This window comes from Parus major, chromosome 4 (genome assembly GCF_001522545.3).
Source record: "Parus major isolate Abel chromosome 4, Parus_major1.1, whole genome shotgun sequence".
Lineage (NCBI taxonomy): Eukaryota > Metazoa > Chordata > Aves > Passeriformes > Paridae > Parus > Parus major.
The window spans coordinates 35,606,243-35,622,288 of NC_031771.1; the positions used below are offsets into that span (position 1 = coordinate 35,606,243).

Genomic DNA, 16,046 nt, shown 5'->3' on the forward strand with positions numbered 1-16,046 from the left:
CGTAGTTAATTGAACTAATATATCCTGTCAGGCTTATTCTTTCTGAATACTGTTTTTCAGTCACCACCTGATTCCACTGATTCAACTGGATCAACATTGAGAGAATAGAAATGCATCTTTCTTATCAGGAGACAAAGGACATACATTGTAGAAGCTGTAATTCTGGATAAACTCTTTAATGCTAGACAGACTCAGGTGCAGTATTGCCTATCTCCGTTCACCTTTTATATTTGAAGATTAAAAAAAATTATACTCAGGATTACCCATAGATATTTTCTCATATAGTTGCTTTTGCAGTACCTGTCATCAGTTTTTTAAAGTGATTTAGTATTTCTGCATGGAATAACTTCACAGGATGGAAAACAGCTTAATAGCAATGAGATTATTACTTAAAATATGATTTTTAGAATAATAAATTACTCCTGTTATCAAATATGATTGAAAGATTGAGACCATCATTGTTTGCATCATATACCTGCATAGCATCTCTCAAGCTAAACCTTATGATTTGGGAGCTTATGCTTCAGATTATTTCCAGTGGCAATATTCAATGGTGTGGGTGAGGAAGAGCAATACTGTGGGCATTCCAAAGCACGAGCCAATCAGTCTGAAAATGTCCTTTTAGAAAGAATCAATCAAATCAACCAAACCAACTGGGTTTCATGGCTGTTGTTCATTCAAATAGTACGTTAATTTCATATTTATTTTTCTCTTACATGACTGATTTAAGCTGAAAGGGCTTTACTGTTGTGAAGTTGTGATGTGTTGACTCTGGCCTGGAAACAGGAACACACCAGCTGCTCACTTATTCCAGCAGTTTGAGGAACAGAATTGGAAAGGCAAAAGTGAGAAAAATTAGTGGGACAAGATAAATAAAATTTAATAAGTGATGGAAATCAAAGAAGGGAAAAAAAAAAAAAAAAAAGGATGATGTAAAAGCAATTGCTCACCACTTCTGACCTGCAGACCAATGGCCATTTCTGTATCCTCTCCAAAGGGATATTCTGTCAATCAACATGGCATGTTTCATGAATTGCATTTCTGAAAGAAAATGTCCATGCCAACTTTCTCACTGCAATTTAAGCTATTCATACAAACCTTCTCTCAGAAAGTAATAGGCATTTAATTTCCAATTCCAATGACCTACAAGGTGTTATGCTGGTCTTGTTTCTTCCAGCTTATGTACTAAGACCAGTAATTTCTATCTGGCCTATGCTAGAAGCAGTATAGACTGCCATGCTGTCTTTGTACTTTTACTTGAATATGTTGCTGCTTATCAAATTTAGCATTTAAGATATCTTTCAGTATTTAAGATATATATTCAGTAAATTTCTTTCAGTATTATTAGACCAATTTTTCACTTCAAATCCAGGGTAAGATGAAAGCAAAAATAAATTTCAGTGTGGAGATCAATCTTCTCACTGGAAAACATTAAAAATCTTCCAATTTCTGAAAATATTACAATAGCTGACCTCAATATTTACTCATTTTATGAATTAGAAGACTGTGATTTTACAGTTTTATTTCTGTAACTCTTTTTTAATATTTCTTTTTTTCCTTAAAAGAGAAGATCTTCCAGCCTAAAACACTGAATTCATAAGTACCTGCATAGCATTTAATGAATTGTTTGTACTGCTCTGGCTATCACTATTATATTTTAATATGTTATGACTGTTTTGAAATAGATCTGAAACTTTAGATGCTTTTCCGGTTAGTCTAATTTGCCTTCCATAAACATTCAGTCAGTGTCAGCGAACGCTGTAAAGGTTACATGAAGCCAAAAGAAAGAGTGTGAAATTACACTTAATCAAATTAGTCGAAGCATTAATAGGGTGGGAATGATTAGCTTTATACCCTAGCTGTATTTTGAGAATCATATTAAAACTAGTATGTACTATCAGACTAAATCTTTGGAGTGAAGGATTGCACTGTGCAAGAAAATTTCTTGATAGAATGGCACACTGTATTGCCTCTTTAGCCTCCTGAATCCATGAGATTTAAGATAACTCCATGAAGTCCTCCCAGTAGCTCAAAAATTTAAGGATGTTAGATGGTCTGCTTAAGGTTGAGAGCATTATGAAAGATATTTCCAATGCTACTTTACCGGGCAGTTCAAGCGTCTCTTATATTTATTTAGAATCCTGCACAACAATCCTACACAATTTGGAGAGAACCAATTTAACCAGGTGGAAGCCAGTCATTTGATAATAACTCAGCAGTCATAGCAACAGTCTCCCAGCCGTGGCAAAGAATTTCTCTTTGTTATCTTGCCTCAAAATACAACCTAAGAATCATTAGCTGACCTCAGCATCTGTATAAAATAGTTAATAGAGAAATAAAAGATTTTTTCGGGTTTTTTTTCCAAGATCTACAACAATATTAAAAATAAGTATGTGATGCAAATCCAGATGCAGAATGATTGTTTAGGCTGTAACTGTTTGCAATGACAGAAGTCCTTTTTCTTGAATTATGTCAAATTTTATTTTTAAATAAAAATTTTTTAAGAAACATCTATCTATTTATAAATGCTGTAAAAAAAACCCTATTTTGTTTAGGCTTATTTGTGTATATAGGTATGTATAGGTATATATGTATGCATATATTTTAATTTAGTTTGTTTATTATTTTGGTCTTGAATAATGGTTTTTTTTTTCACCAGAAGCATTTAGTTTCTTCACCATTTGAAGCAAGTATTTTATTTTCACTAATTTTGTGTGTTGGATGTCCTGTTACTTGATACCTGTAATTCCTAAGCACAAGCATATGATCCAATTTTCGAAAGATTGATTCTCAGTTCAGACTGGTCATCTGCCACTGCTGAAACAGATGATAATTTTTGAGTCTCAATATGAGCAATAGGGAAGGAATAACCTTAACAAATTTTTAAAGAGGATTTTTTTAATAGATTTGCCTTAAATTTGGAGTCCCCAAAATAGTGTTTGATAATATATTGCCAAGATGCATATTCAAGTTACTGAACTTGTTTCTGAAACATTTATGATAAACAGTATCAACTGTTGTGAATCCTCATTGAATTAAAAATGAGGTTTTGTCCTTAAAAATATCTAAAACAATAACCTTCTTGTAAGACAGGAATAATTTTAAATATCATCAAGTTTAATTCAGGTTCTTTTGTTTTATTTCTTTGAATGCACTAAGCATTTTCAAAGTTCTGGTAAAGTGTGAGCTATAATTTGATGGGTTTACGTGGCATGTATTTGGTAGCGGGGATCGGGGTGACGACAGAGGGGCTTCAGAGAGAAGCTGCCAGAAGTTTTTGCAGTGTTCAAGTGGAGACAAAGTCAGGCGGCACCAGCATGGAACTGCTGCAGGACAAAGCTGAGCCATCAGCAGCATCGTTAGCACCTCTGTGACAAGAGAGTGAAGAAAGGGGAAAAAAACGCTCTGCAATTACAGCTGTAGACAGGAGTGAGAATAGGTGCGAGCAGCACCTTGGCAAACACCAAGGTCGGTGCAGAAGCAGGGAGAGGAGATGCTCCGGACGGCAGAGCTGAGATTCCCCTGCAGCCCGTGGTGAGATCATGGGCAGCCCGCCCCGGAACAGGGGGTGCCTGAAAGGTGCCGTGACCCCGTGTTCTGGTCTAGGGAAAATCTGGGAGAAAACCTCCGAATGGGGTCCATCCGGAAAGCTAATTTTAGCGGCCCCTCCTCCAACTGGTTCCGGAAAATATTTCCTTAGAGAAAAGTGGAAAAAAACTGTTTATTTAACAGAAATTGAATAATATTAAACAATAAAATCTCTCGCTGTTGGATGAGATGGCAAATGCAGAAAGTCCTTGTTGTGGGGAGTAGCTCGGCTCACTCAGTCCCTTATCAGTCCCTCCAGTGCTGGAAAGGCCCAGGCCCCGGTGGATCACAGGCCTGAGCTCCTGGGGTTTGGCTGGGTTTACAGTCCAGAGCTGGCTTGAACAGATCCAAGAAAAGGACAAAAAACAGTCCGGGGAACTTCCCTGCCTCAGCTAGCTAAAAACTAACAGCACAGGAGAGATCTGTCCCTCTGTCTGTCCGTGCTGCAGACAGCACAGTCCAGGAGCAGCATGCGGGGCTGTGAGGGCTCTTTCTCAACACAAACTGCGGCTTCTTCTTCCCCCCTTCGCTCTCAGAGCCAGTCTCAAAGGTGCAGAACTTAATATGTGACATCAACAAGGCGATTTCGGATACAAGCATCATAAATTCACCCCAGGACACCCCGTGGGCAGCCCCTGGCAGGGCCGTGGAGAGAGCAGCCCACACTGGAGCAGGCTCCTGGCAGGACTTGGACCTCGTGGGGGACCCGCACTGGAGCAGTTCCTGAAGAACTGCAGCCTGTGGGAAGGACTCTGAATGGAAAAGTTTGTGGAGGACTGTCTCCAATGGGAGGGACCCCACACTGGAGCAGGGGAGGAGTGTGAGGAATTCTACCTCTGAGGAGGAAGGAGCAGAAGAGACAAGGTTACCTGACAGCAAAACCCATTCCATCTGTGGTATGGCCTAGCAGGGAGAAGTTGGAGAATTTGGGAGTACAGTTTATCCTGGAAGAAAGTAGGAGTGGGAGCAAAGGTGGCTTTTAGTATTTCCTTTTGTTTCTCATTATACTGCTTTAATTTGCTTGGTTATAAATTAAATTAATTTCCTAAAGTCAAGTCAGTTTTGCCCATAACAGTAAGGGCTTAGTGATCTCTCCCCACCCTCATCTTGATTCATGAGCCCTTCATTATATTATCTCTCTCCTGTCCAGCTGAGGGGGAGAGTGATACAGTGGCTTTGGTGGGCACCACGCATCTAGCCAGAGTCCATCCACCATGTAATATTATCATATTATTTTAACAAATTTTTTAAGCAATTTTTAAGCCTCCCCCTCCTTTTTTTTTTTTTCTGATGATTAATCTTCTGTTATTTACACCTCTTACATTTTCACCAAATCTTAAAGATGCCATTTTATTTTTTGCACACACAATTTTAATTTTGTTAAACTAGCACCAGAATTAGCATTCTAGAAGACTCTAATGCAAACATTTCTTCACCTTCATCAAAGTAAGATTAAAAAATATTCCCTAGATTAAGAACATCCATCAGTGATTTATTTAAGAATAAGATAAAAAGTGAACAAAAGGCCAAAATATATACCTTGTAATGCAGAAACCTTAATAACTAGGTATTACCTAACTGGCATTGCTCCAATGTTTGCTTTATCAAATTACTACACTTTCACCAGATTTTACTGAAATCATGGCTCCATTTCCAACGTGATCACCAGCTATGAGATTACAACTGTGCTTTGTAAATTCCTCTCAGATACTATTAGGAGTACACCAAAGTTGGTAAGCTTCTACATAAAGAAGCCAGAGAACACTGTTTCAAAATCCACAAACTAATGCTTGAAATGTTCAGAGGTAACTGGTTTCCTGTCTGCTTATTTCATGTAAAGTCAGGTTTTTTTCATAGGTTTTCCAAAAAGGTAGGATTTCTATGAGTTTCATGTGTTTGTACTCTAGCCTGGACTTTTAAAAATCCAAATACAAGGCACTGAGGGTCAATATTTTTGCTGGAGTATCAAGCCATATATGTCTGATTGTGTCTGGAATATCCTGAGTTTTTTGTCCTGCCCGTGCATTTAACCTGCTGGTCTGGGGAAATTGATGTGCCAGTGCTTCCAGGGACACTTTTTATTTAGGCTCAGAATAAATTGTATCAGCACTGTATCTTTATCTGTATCTTTAGAAAGTTCCAGACAGGGTCTTCTTTCACACTACTGAAACTATGTGCTACTATTCAGGTTTGGGAATGGATAGCTCTGAAGTCTATAATATCCCTAATGTGTCTTCAGATCCTTGGTTGAATGCTTGAAAACTATGAACTGAAACAGCTTGTGGCAATGAAGCTTAACTGAAAGCAGGCCTGCCCCTGTTGAGAAGGCTGTTTGTTTAAGGCTGGTTTTGGTGTTATCTTTTGACAAAGGTTAAGCAGCTCCCCGCTAAGAGTGTTGGCTGTTACAGACCACATTACTTAGGAATTTTATTCTTCCCTTGCTAATACAACTGCAGAAGAGAACCACCTAGCTGCCTAACTTGGACATAAGCATTCTGCTAGAGGCACGATAGAAAGACTATTTCTACACAATCAGTGAACAGGAATTTTACCCAAAGAGATCTAAACAGACATTTTTCAGCACACTTAGGAACAGTAGAGAATTTTTCTACTAATTCATATGAATTTTCTACTTATTCATATGACTGATACTTATATTAATTTTATAGATATTTCTATGTTTTAAATACAGTGGATGATGTTTTCACTGTACATTTAGAAATAATGCTGCTCAGTTTATAAAGCACTTTAATATTAGAAAAAAATAAAAAATAGCTATCAATAATGATGAATTTTTATGCATCCCTAATGAGTTAATTAAAATGACAGTAATGTTTCAATTTTAATAAGAATTCTGCTGCTGTCAATAAGTTGAAAGTATTTGGGCAGATTTTGAGCACCTTACCTTGGTGCCCAGTGGACATAACAACAGAAATTAAGCACACGTAATTAATACCAAAAGAAAAAAAAATGTTAAAAGCGATAATTGCCATCTGTTCTTGTCAGTATTATTAATGTCCGTAGAATAGCCTTTATTGCAAAATAGCTTACAACTGTAGTGTTGACAAAACTTGTTTCTTTCAAAGTAGCTGGACTTGCAGTAAAGAAGGTAAGGTGAGCAAATAAATTCAAAATGTTAACAGCCTAAAAGTATTGGTGTATCAGCCAATTTATAATTAGTTGCAGCTTGCAGATCTCATAGGAATAAAACCACAATACTTGTGAATAAGGTGCTGAACCATTCATGTATTATACTTTGATATCTTGTAACTGTTGGAGTTAATCTGGCAATGTAAATTTGATTTCTTATTTTCTGAGGAAAAATCATGCCTTGTTTCAGTTTCCATAGCTACATAGTATTTGCTATGAAAAAATAAGCATTTTTTCTTTTTTGTAAATTTAGTATACTCTATATTGAAAGACTTTTGAAAAATTTTCTTGGCCTAGAAGGAAGAATTTAATGCAGTTTAAAATGATAATTTATAATTAGTTACCATCAGATTCTCTTCTAGTACAGTTTTCTAAGGCTTATTTGTGTTCTCAAGTTATTGCCAGTTTCCTACAATCTCCTAAATCTCTTCAAATCTGGTAGCTAAATTCTGCAACTTGGCAGAGGAGCAGAGGTCTGAAATAATAGGTTCTTACAAGATTCAGGTTCAGGTAAAAGAAGTGTGATTTACATTTAAAAAAATTGTTTGGGTAAAAATAACTTGATTTTTTTTTTCTTATTCTCCATAATACAGGGGGAGGATGTTCTGTGAGCTGTGGCAGAACTTAGAGCAGAGTGAACCAGTTGTGGATGGCCTATGCTTGTAGCTCACAGAACACCTTTTGTCTAGCCTGAAAAAAACGAATACTTCCATGGATTGCTGAGGAACATGTGCTGGATTTTTTTTATTGGCACAGGATTCAAATTAAACTTACTCTTAGTGTGTTGAGAAATTAAATATCCATTGCTATTCAGGGATGTATAGCTTTAGCTAAATTTTTATCCTCAGATTTTCCCATGCTGAAAAATGTTTGAAATACTTTCTGAACTGAGGCAACAGATGTCCCTCTTGAGGCAGTGGGCTCTGCAACTTACCAAATTCATAGAGAAGTTCAGAAAGGTATCAATTTAGATGGTGAAACTAAGAGCCATGATGGTATCTCTGAACAAATAACAAAATCAGGGTTTTGCTAGATTTCAACAATAATAATTTCTGTTTGAAATGTAAATATGTTTGGTTTGAATTGTGGTTTTAATGTGTGTGTCACTTCACTTACATTTATGTGCCCATTTTGTTATTCTGGTCATCTATTATTGTCATGAATTAATTTTTCTTTTCAGTTGAATTTAATTTTAATGCAAATAGCTTAGAATAAATACTTTTAAACAACAGGGTCTGTAAGAGCGTGATCAACTTTCAAGAGTTGAAATGAACTCTCTGAAACTCTCTTACGTGTTTTGGTTTTCTCACAGTACATTTAAGATTTAATTTTTTAAATAGTTAATCATTGGGAGACTAGCATCCATTTCTATCCATGGATAAAGACAGAAGTTTTTTTCCTATGATTTTCACAGAGCTACTCAATTGATAGGCACAGTTTGAGAAACATTAAGAAAGTAATGTCATTTTAGGTTCAGTTAATCTGAAAAGAATTTCAGATTAAAAAATGTTCAGTTCAGTATGTAGAGGCTGATGACCAGAAAAACTCAATACTTCTAGAAATATTTTTTCTTCATACAGTAATTTCAATCAAAGAGATAAAATGGCAAATTTCATGCAAGAAATAGTGACATTTCTTAGTTCAGCATTCAGAATCACTGGACATAAATATTGTGCTGATGTTTACAAAGAATTTATATATTCCTTTTATATTTTTCAGCTTGCAAGGCAAGAGTAATCATTCACAGCAGTTAATAATTCTTAAAGCTCTAGTCTTAAATCTCTTACCGAAGACTTGCCCATGATGAAAAAGTCTTAGAAAGCTTTAGCTTATTCAACAGTGGTTTGGATGTCCCCTTGCTTTTAATTATAAAATTAAAATATAATTATAAAATTATAAAAGCCCCTGGAATAAGGGGCTTTTAATTATTTGCAGCAACAAATGTATTACTTTAATAGATCATAAAATAAATGCTGATGTAATATTTCTGATTAAATTCCATGAGTAGATGTCAGTAGACTGGCCAGTCTAACTGATCCCATTTATAGAAGTATGTGTACAGGTTATCCCCTCTCCCATAGGATAATGATTAACCCCACAATTATGTGCAGTATTTCTGTCAGATGATGCTATATTAGTATCTTTAAACATATGACACTGCTAAGTCTCTAGACTTTATAACTTCATAAATCCATGTACTAAAATCAGTACAACTATGCAATCATCTGAATTTAAGGTGTAGCCAGCACAACTAAGAAGTTATGTGAGTTTAAGGCATATACTCCTAAAAGTCAGAATGTATGTAAAGGAAAATGACCAGACTTATGACTTAGAATTCCGTTAGAAAGTTTTTTTCCTAAAAGCTACATTCACATAAATATCACTCACTATAATGAGTTTTATATTTAACCTTTGTTCTTTAAAGTAATTCACTGCTTTTGTCTTGAACACCAGGAATATCACTAGATGAACTGACAAGGGAGTCTTGGTTTGAATGGCCTCATCTGTTTTTAATTTAAAGAATTATGTCTGTAGATAAGTTCTTATCACTGGGCCAAATTCCAAATTAAGAGAGAATTTCACAGTGTTTAGCTTCCTAGAGAATTACAAATGCTAGACCAGATTAATGAAATTTTTTATGCCACATGTTATCAGACCATACTGTTTGTTTTTTATAGTTAGTATAAGTAGAAAAAGAATAAATAGACTTGCTTTGGTAAGCTAAGCAGTCCCTAGTTTTCTCCAGGAAGCTGTCTTGTTGCTGGATGCCATTGATAAAAACTAAGGAGGAATTTTCAAACTTTTTCTATTTAGTGAAATATAAAAAATAATTTTATTTTTTAAGAGAACTTCTATTTGAACTCTTTTGCTCCTGCTATGCTGAACTGATCAATGGGGAAAACACCCAGGAGGAGTCATCTCTGAAGAGCACAGCAATTTTGTTTGTTGTCAACTGACGCAGATGTTCATTTTACATTAATTTTCAGTGTTATTCAAGCAGCTTTCAAATTAATGTAATCAATAACATTAATGACCTTTAAAAAGCAAAGGAAGTATTAGCAATGGAATATTAAATATAGAAACCTTCTGTATTTGATATCAAGTTGTCTGTCAAACTACAGCTATTTCTACAATGGTGGGTACTAAGAGAGAGGTATTATATTTGTTAATCAGATATTGAAAAACCATATGAGTGGCAATAAAAACTTCCTTGTCTGACTTTCTCTTCATTTGTGCAATTCATTTGCCTTGTTAGCTGTATGCACTGATACAAATACCTTTTAATCATAATTTCTTATGTGTAGTGTGCAAAAATGCTTTGCACATTCTGGACTTAAAAGTGTCACTTCAGCTACCATTCAAATGCACACAGAAATGCAATTTCATCAACACTATAAATTGTTATGCTTCCATTGTCTTTATGCAGCTGTCTTGAGGACCATAAGTACATGTAATCATATAGCTGTATTACACATAATTTTTTTTTCCTGTTTTCTTTGTTTTCTTCTTTTGAGTATGGCCATTTGTGTTGCAAGTCACTTAGTTCTTTTTTTTTCTGAAAAAAGAAAAACAGGTCTCTGTGCAAACTAAGACCAAATACCATGACTTTAAGAAAGAGACATGGATGGAGGCAAGATGAAAATGAACCAACATTGGAATAGCAGTTACAGAAAAAAAAATGTAATAACCCATTACTTAGATTTTTGAAACTTATATTTTCTTCATTGTCTTACATTTTTAACATACAATTAGTGATTTTAAAGGTTTCAGAAGGATGCAAATAATTACAACACTATTTCTGTAGTATAGTGCACGGATCAAGTTACAGTGATGTTGAGCATCTGAGTATTTGTCATCCTGGGAGATACCTCTTTTTCATTCATCATCTCTGATGTGTATTTTCTGATTGTTTAAGCGTTTCCTGCATTTTTACTAGGCTATGTCTTGGTTATAATATTTGTGCTACCAGTAATGTATAGGTAGATGTTTTCCTGAAAGTCTCATCCTCAGCATTTCTATTCTGCTTTACTGTGTGTAAGCTGTAAAAGAGAACAAAAATAATAATTATAAACAACACCATAAAACGAAACCCCACAAATAAAAAATCAAAACCAAACCCACAAAAGAAAACCATAATAATGCCCACAAATGTTGTTTTTCAATGTGCTGAGTAATTCTTTATTTTTCCATGTCTTCACTCGAGCTAGAAGATACTAATTTTTATTTGAGTTGAAAAGTTAGGAGATGGGAAAGATGGCAAGAATAACTTTAGTGGAAGTACTTTCCATTTTCTGGTAACTGTTTGGTACTGTTAGTGTAAGGGGGTGTGGGGCTTTTTCATGTTTTCTTTGGTTTGAGATTTCAAATAGAAAGGTGTTTAATATTGTTGTACCATATCGTACCGCTGCATGTGTTATGATCGCAAGTTTTGTTTTCTGAACTGATAGTTGTTCCCCCTGAGCTTCAGTATATGGGAATTGCTTGTCATTCTCTTAGTTGTTCAATAATCTAGACAGGTTCAGAAAAGTTCCCTAAAGTTTGTGTAGTATTTAAAAGTAGGGGTCTTGTGCTTCTCTAAAGAAAAACAGGCAATGCTTTGTATGTTATATTTATAATTCTTAAATTTTGTTTTCCTTTTCATATGTAAACCATTTTCCAAGGGGAGTTATAATTTAATTCTTTTGCTTTCCACTTACTACTTCATTTCAGTTTTAAGTCATCAGTGCATTTGGCAATTCTACAGCTAGTTTCTCTGTTTTAGTAATTTATGCAGATTAGAAGCAATGAAGATCTGAAAACTGAGTCCCCTGTGGCCCTTTTCAACACTTTACTTTCTAATCACTTTACTTTAATCAGTTCTTTATCTGTTCCCATGTTTAACCTGAATTTTTCCTGCTTTCAGTTGAAGATGAAGACTATAATTTCAGACATCATCAAAGACTTTATGTAGATCCAAATTATGGTGCTTGTACTCAATTGTATTTCTAATCTTCTCAAAAATAAAAGGTGACTGTTTGTCAAGATTTAAATTTCTTTAAAAGTATTATGAAGGTAAATTGTATTTGTTTTAAATTATTGACAATTATTTAACTCTCATCATGTTTAAATGAGTTGTATGCTATAGTGTAAACTACAAATTTTTAAGGTCAGTTCTCTCACTTGTTCCCTTTTAATACCATCATGTGTCACTCAATGTATGTGTGCAGTCAAACACAAATATTGGCTGTAATGCGGCAGGCAAAGCAAAGAGTAGGAATTGTTTTGCAGCTTCAGCATATGCAAAGCAAATTAGTGTAGGACTCTTGAGGGCTGCAAGACAGTGATGTACCCTTGGTCCTAACAGATCAGATGAGACCGACTATTTAGACAATCAGAGAAATGAACCTCAAAGCTTTTCTCCTCGCTCACTGCCAGTCTTCATGTTAGAGAGGTAGTAAGGTCATTCCAGATATAAATTCCTTACTGGACTTTGAATGTGAGTGGTCTTCTGCTGAGCCTAAGACTGATTTGACATTGTAAGTTGTAGGTCATAATAATCTGACCTATTGCTATTCAGTAGATTTTTAATTTTCTGAACATTTTCTAGACTTAATCATGTTTAGAATGATACCTTATATAATGCAAGAATTTTTAATTTATAACTGAGAACATTTAAGACAGAAAAATTAGGAAACCTAGGCAAAACCAGAAGTAAGAGTAAAAATTACATCTATGTATTCAAATTTTTCAGTCCAGGGGTTAGTGTTTGATCTATCACAAAAAGATTTTTATGTTAGCAGCTGCCAAAGCAGGTTGATACTAATTAGTCTTTTAAGTCAGATTTTCCCACTTAATTCTACCATGAGCATAAAAGAGCTATAGACTTGATGATCTCAAAGATCTTTTCCAACCTAGCTCTTTCTGTGATTCTGTGATTCTGTGATCAAAATTATAAAGGTTTACTTGAGAATCGAAGGTTAAAATTGAAGGTAACGGTTAAATTTTCCTTATTTTGATTACAAGTAAAATGTAATGGAATAATGGGTATGTTTTAGGGGTTCAGGATAGGCATTTAATTCAGGATATGTTGCCACTTGCATAAATTATTCTGATAGATTCAAAGTTAAAGAGAATTTAAAATGCAATAAAATGAATACAAATTGATTCACTATCTGAAGGGAGCCTACAAGAAAGATAGACAGGGAGATTTACAAGCACATGTACTGACAAGGGAGAATGGATTCAAACTGAAAGATGGCAGGTTTAGATTAGATACCAAGAAGAAATCCTTCACTGTGAGGGTGGTGAGGCACTAAAACAGGTTTCCCAGAGAAGTTGTGGATGCCTCATCCCTGGGAGTGTTCAAGGCCAGGTTTAATGGAGCTCTGAGCAACCTGGTCTAGGGAAAGGTTTCCCTGCCCATGGCAGGGGAATTGGAACTAAATGATCTTTGATGTCCCTTCCAACCCAACCCGTTCTAAGATTCTATGAATCGCTGATGAGCTGACAGAATTGCGGTGTATACATTGAAAAGGCGCATATAAATCAATTGTGTGTTGAAGCAAAGACACTGACAGAGTACAAATTCTACTGCCTCGCAGTCACCTACCCAGACTATCCTGAGGTGCACTCTGAGCATTAACAGTTAAAAAACCCCACCAGGTAGTTCAAGTAATAACTGTAGTTCAAAAGCTGCCATTAAACCAAACAAATTATCTTTCACCTGTAGGAATATCTGAGTTCCTCGATGTTTAGTGAGGCATGATAGAAAATCTGCATTCTAAAATACATTAGAAGACTTCACATTTCACAGTAAGCAAAATGAATGTATTTGACAAGAGTATTACAGATTAACACATTCTGAAATAACACTTCAAAAACTCATCAAAATGTTTAAAGACAGAAGAACTTGGTAATGTTTTAGAAAGGTCTTTTTGCTCACTGTGCTCTGATACAGTGTACAGTGAGAGGCTACCATGGTAACATACTTAATTTAGCAATCTTCAGATCTACTCTGGCCTCAGTTTTATGAACATCTTTTTCAAAAAGCAATGCTAGAATAGATGTTTGCCACCCATAATTATAGCTATTAATCACTTTAGATAATGCAAGGATGTGTCAGCTCTATATTTACCTAGTAGCATATGCTTGTGTGATGAAAAGGCCCATACAATCAAAACATATGCTCAAGTTTGGAACAGTCATATTTCCTTACAGTGACAATGGCAAAAGATTAGTCAATATTTACAGTAAATATATCCTTTCTGTTTGCTACAAAATCAACTCCAACACCCCCAAATAGAAGAACATCAGTGACAGTATCAATAGTAAAAGAAACAGCAGCTGAAAATAAATGGAATTTTTTGTTCTTTTAGTATGCAACTGAACAAAAAGAAGAAGTAACTTTTATTAAAAATACTGTCTTCCTTTATAATAAGAAAATGGCGCCAAAAAATGTGAATTTTCCAAGCTATTTTTCATCATATGTTTGTATGATTTTATCTTTCTTATCCTTTGGACAGACTACAATGTATTATTTTAGCACATAACCCTTTGGAGAGAATAGCTTTGCTTACAGCTGAGAATGTATGTAGCTATCCCATCTTGCAATCCTCCAAATAAGGAATTTATCCATTCTGCAGTTCCCAAAATAAGGAATTAGCTTCTCAGAAGCCATTTCAGATTACCATTGCTAATAGAAGGAGAATTTCTAAGGGTAGAAGATTACTGATTTTAGTCCATAAACAGGTACATGTTTTCTTCCATAGGAAGTTTTTAAACTTCATCAAAAATGCATAATCTGTAAATTTCTACATTTGTAGAATATTTGTATATTCTTTAAGGCTTGCAGGGAAAAATACTTGATTTAGAAATACATGGTGCTTATACCTCAAACTTTTAAAATGGTGCTTATACCTCAAACTATAATTCTAACACTTGTCTTCATTATTTGTGCCTATCTGAAATTTCAGCTCAGTATTTTCTGTTTATTTTGGAATATTCAGTAGTAGCTAATTATGTTATTGCAGTAAAAATTTATAGACATTCCTAAACTCATGAATCCTTCACAGATAAGGGACAAAAGCTATATTATATCATGAACAGGTTTTAATGGTGAATGTCCTTCTGCCAATATTTGGTTGTCAAACTTACTGAGCAGAGGTGAGAATGCAACGTACCTTTTCATGACATTCCAATTACTAATACAGTGTTTTAAATGAAACTAAGCTCCTTTTTCTTACCTATCTTATACTTCTCAGTGTTTCAGATTATAAAGGCTGACATACTGACACAGAGTAGTTTCTACCCCATTTTTACCCACAGAGGTAAATCTGCCCCATTTTTTAACTACATAATAATTTTTTTACTAAAGATTAGTGACTTATTTTTTGAAATAAATTTTAAATTTAAAACATATTTAGCAGCAAGTTGTTTTATAGCATATGTATGAAGGTTCTTACAAGTCTAGTAAATAGTGTAGGAAACAGTAAAAAATTTTGTTTGTTCCTTATGTTTACAAATAATATTTTTTTCCTCATCCCTCCTTGTACTTTCCCACTCAACTACTTTTTTCTTTTTTTTCTGGAAACACTGTCACTAAAAACTTTGTTCATGACAGAAGTGAAAAAAATATATTTTTTACCAAAAGACTCCTTCTGAAATTTTTGCTCTTGAAATAGAGTGAAACACTGCTATCATCTGCATATGCAATCTTGGGGGCATTATTTCATGTTTTCACATTGAAGGCAAAAGGAATGCTTCAGTTATCATTACAGTACCTTTAAAGTGATGAGAAGAAATGAAAAACAACACATGCACTGAAGTGAGACAGTAAATTTGATGTGCTCTTATCAGAAAGCTGCATTTATAAGACTTCCACTCTGCTGGGATATGCCTCCAAATGCTACAACCTAACAGGAAATAAGGCGAGATTTCTACAAAATATGTATTCTGTGATGACTGAAGTCATGAAAAAAAATGGATAAGTTGATTTTACCTCTGGAAATAGATTTGTTTCTCTGTATGTTTCCTGAATTTGTAAGTTCAGAATAAGTTATTTGATGAACAATATTTAACAAGCTTTTAAAAATAGATTGTTAAATAGGTAATACAAGCAATTAGTAAATGTTTTTCTTAAGTCTTTGTGTGCAACATACAACAGTACCATAAACTAAATTGCACAGTATTTATTTTCATATCTTCAATGTCATAACACCTCTGACTCAAAATGCTGTTGTGCAAGACAATATTCAGTTAGAGAAATAAAAAATGGCCTTGATCCATCAGAATTTAAAACAAAGGTGCTAATCAAGAGAGAGCAGGTGGAG

At 34.7% G+C, this 16,046-nt stretch overlaps 1 long non-coding RNA gene across 1 annotated transcript in view; it reads left to right on the forward strand.

Moving 5' to 3' along the window:
- Positions 1 to 16,046, forward strand: part of LOC117244307 — a 184,383-nt gene that overhangs the window by 167,873 nt on the left and 464 nt on the right. The window lies entirely within an intron of this gene.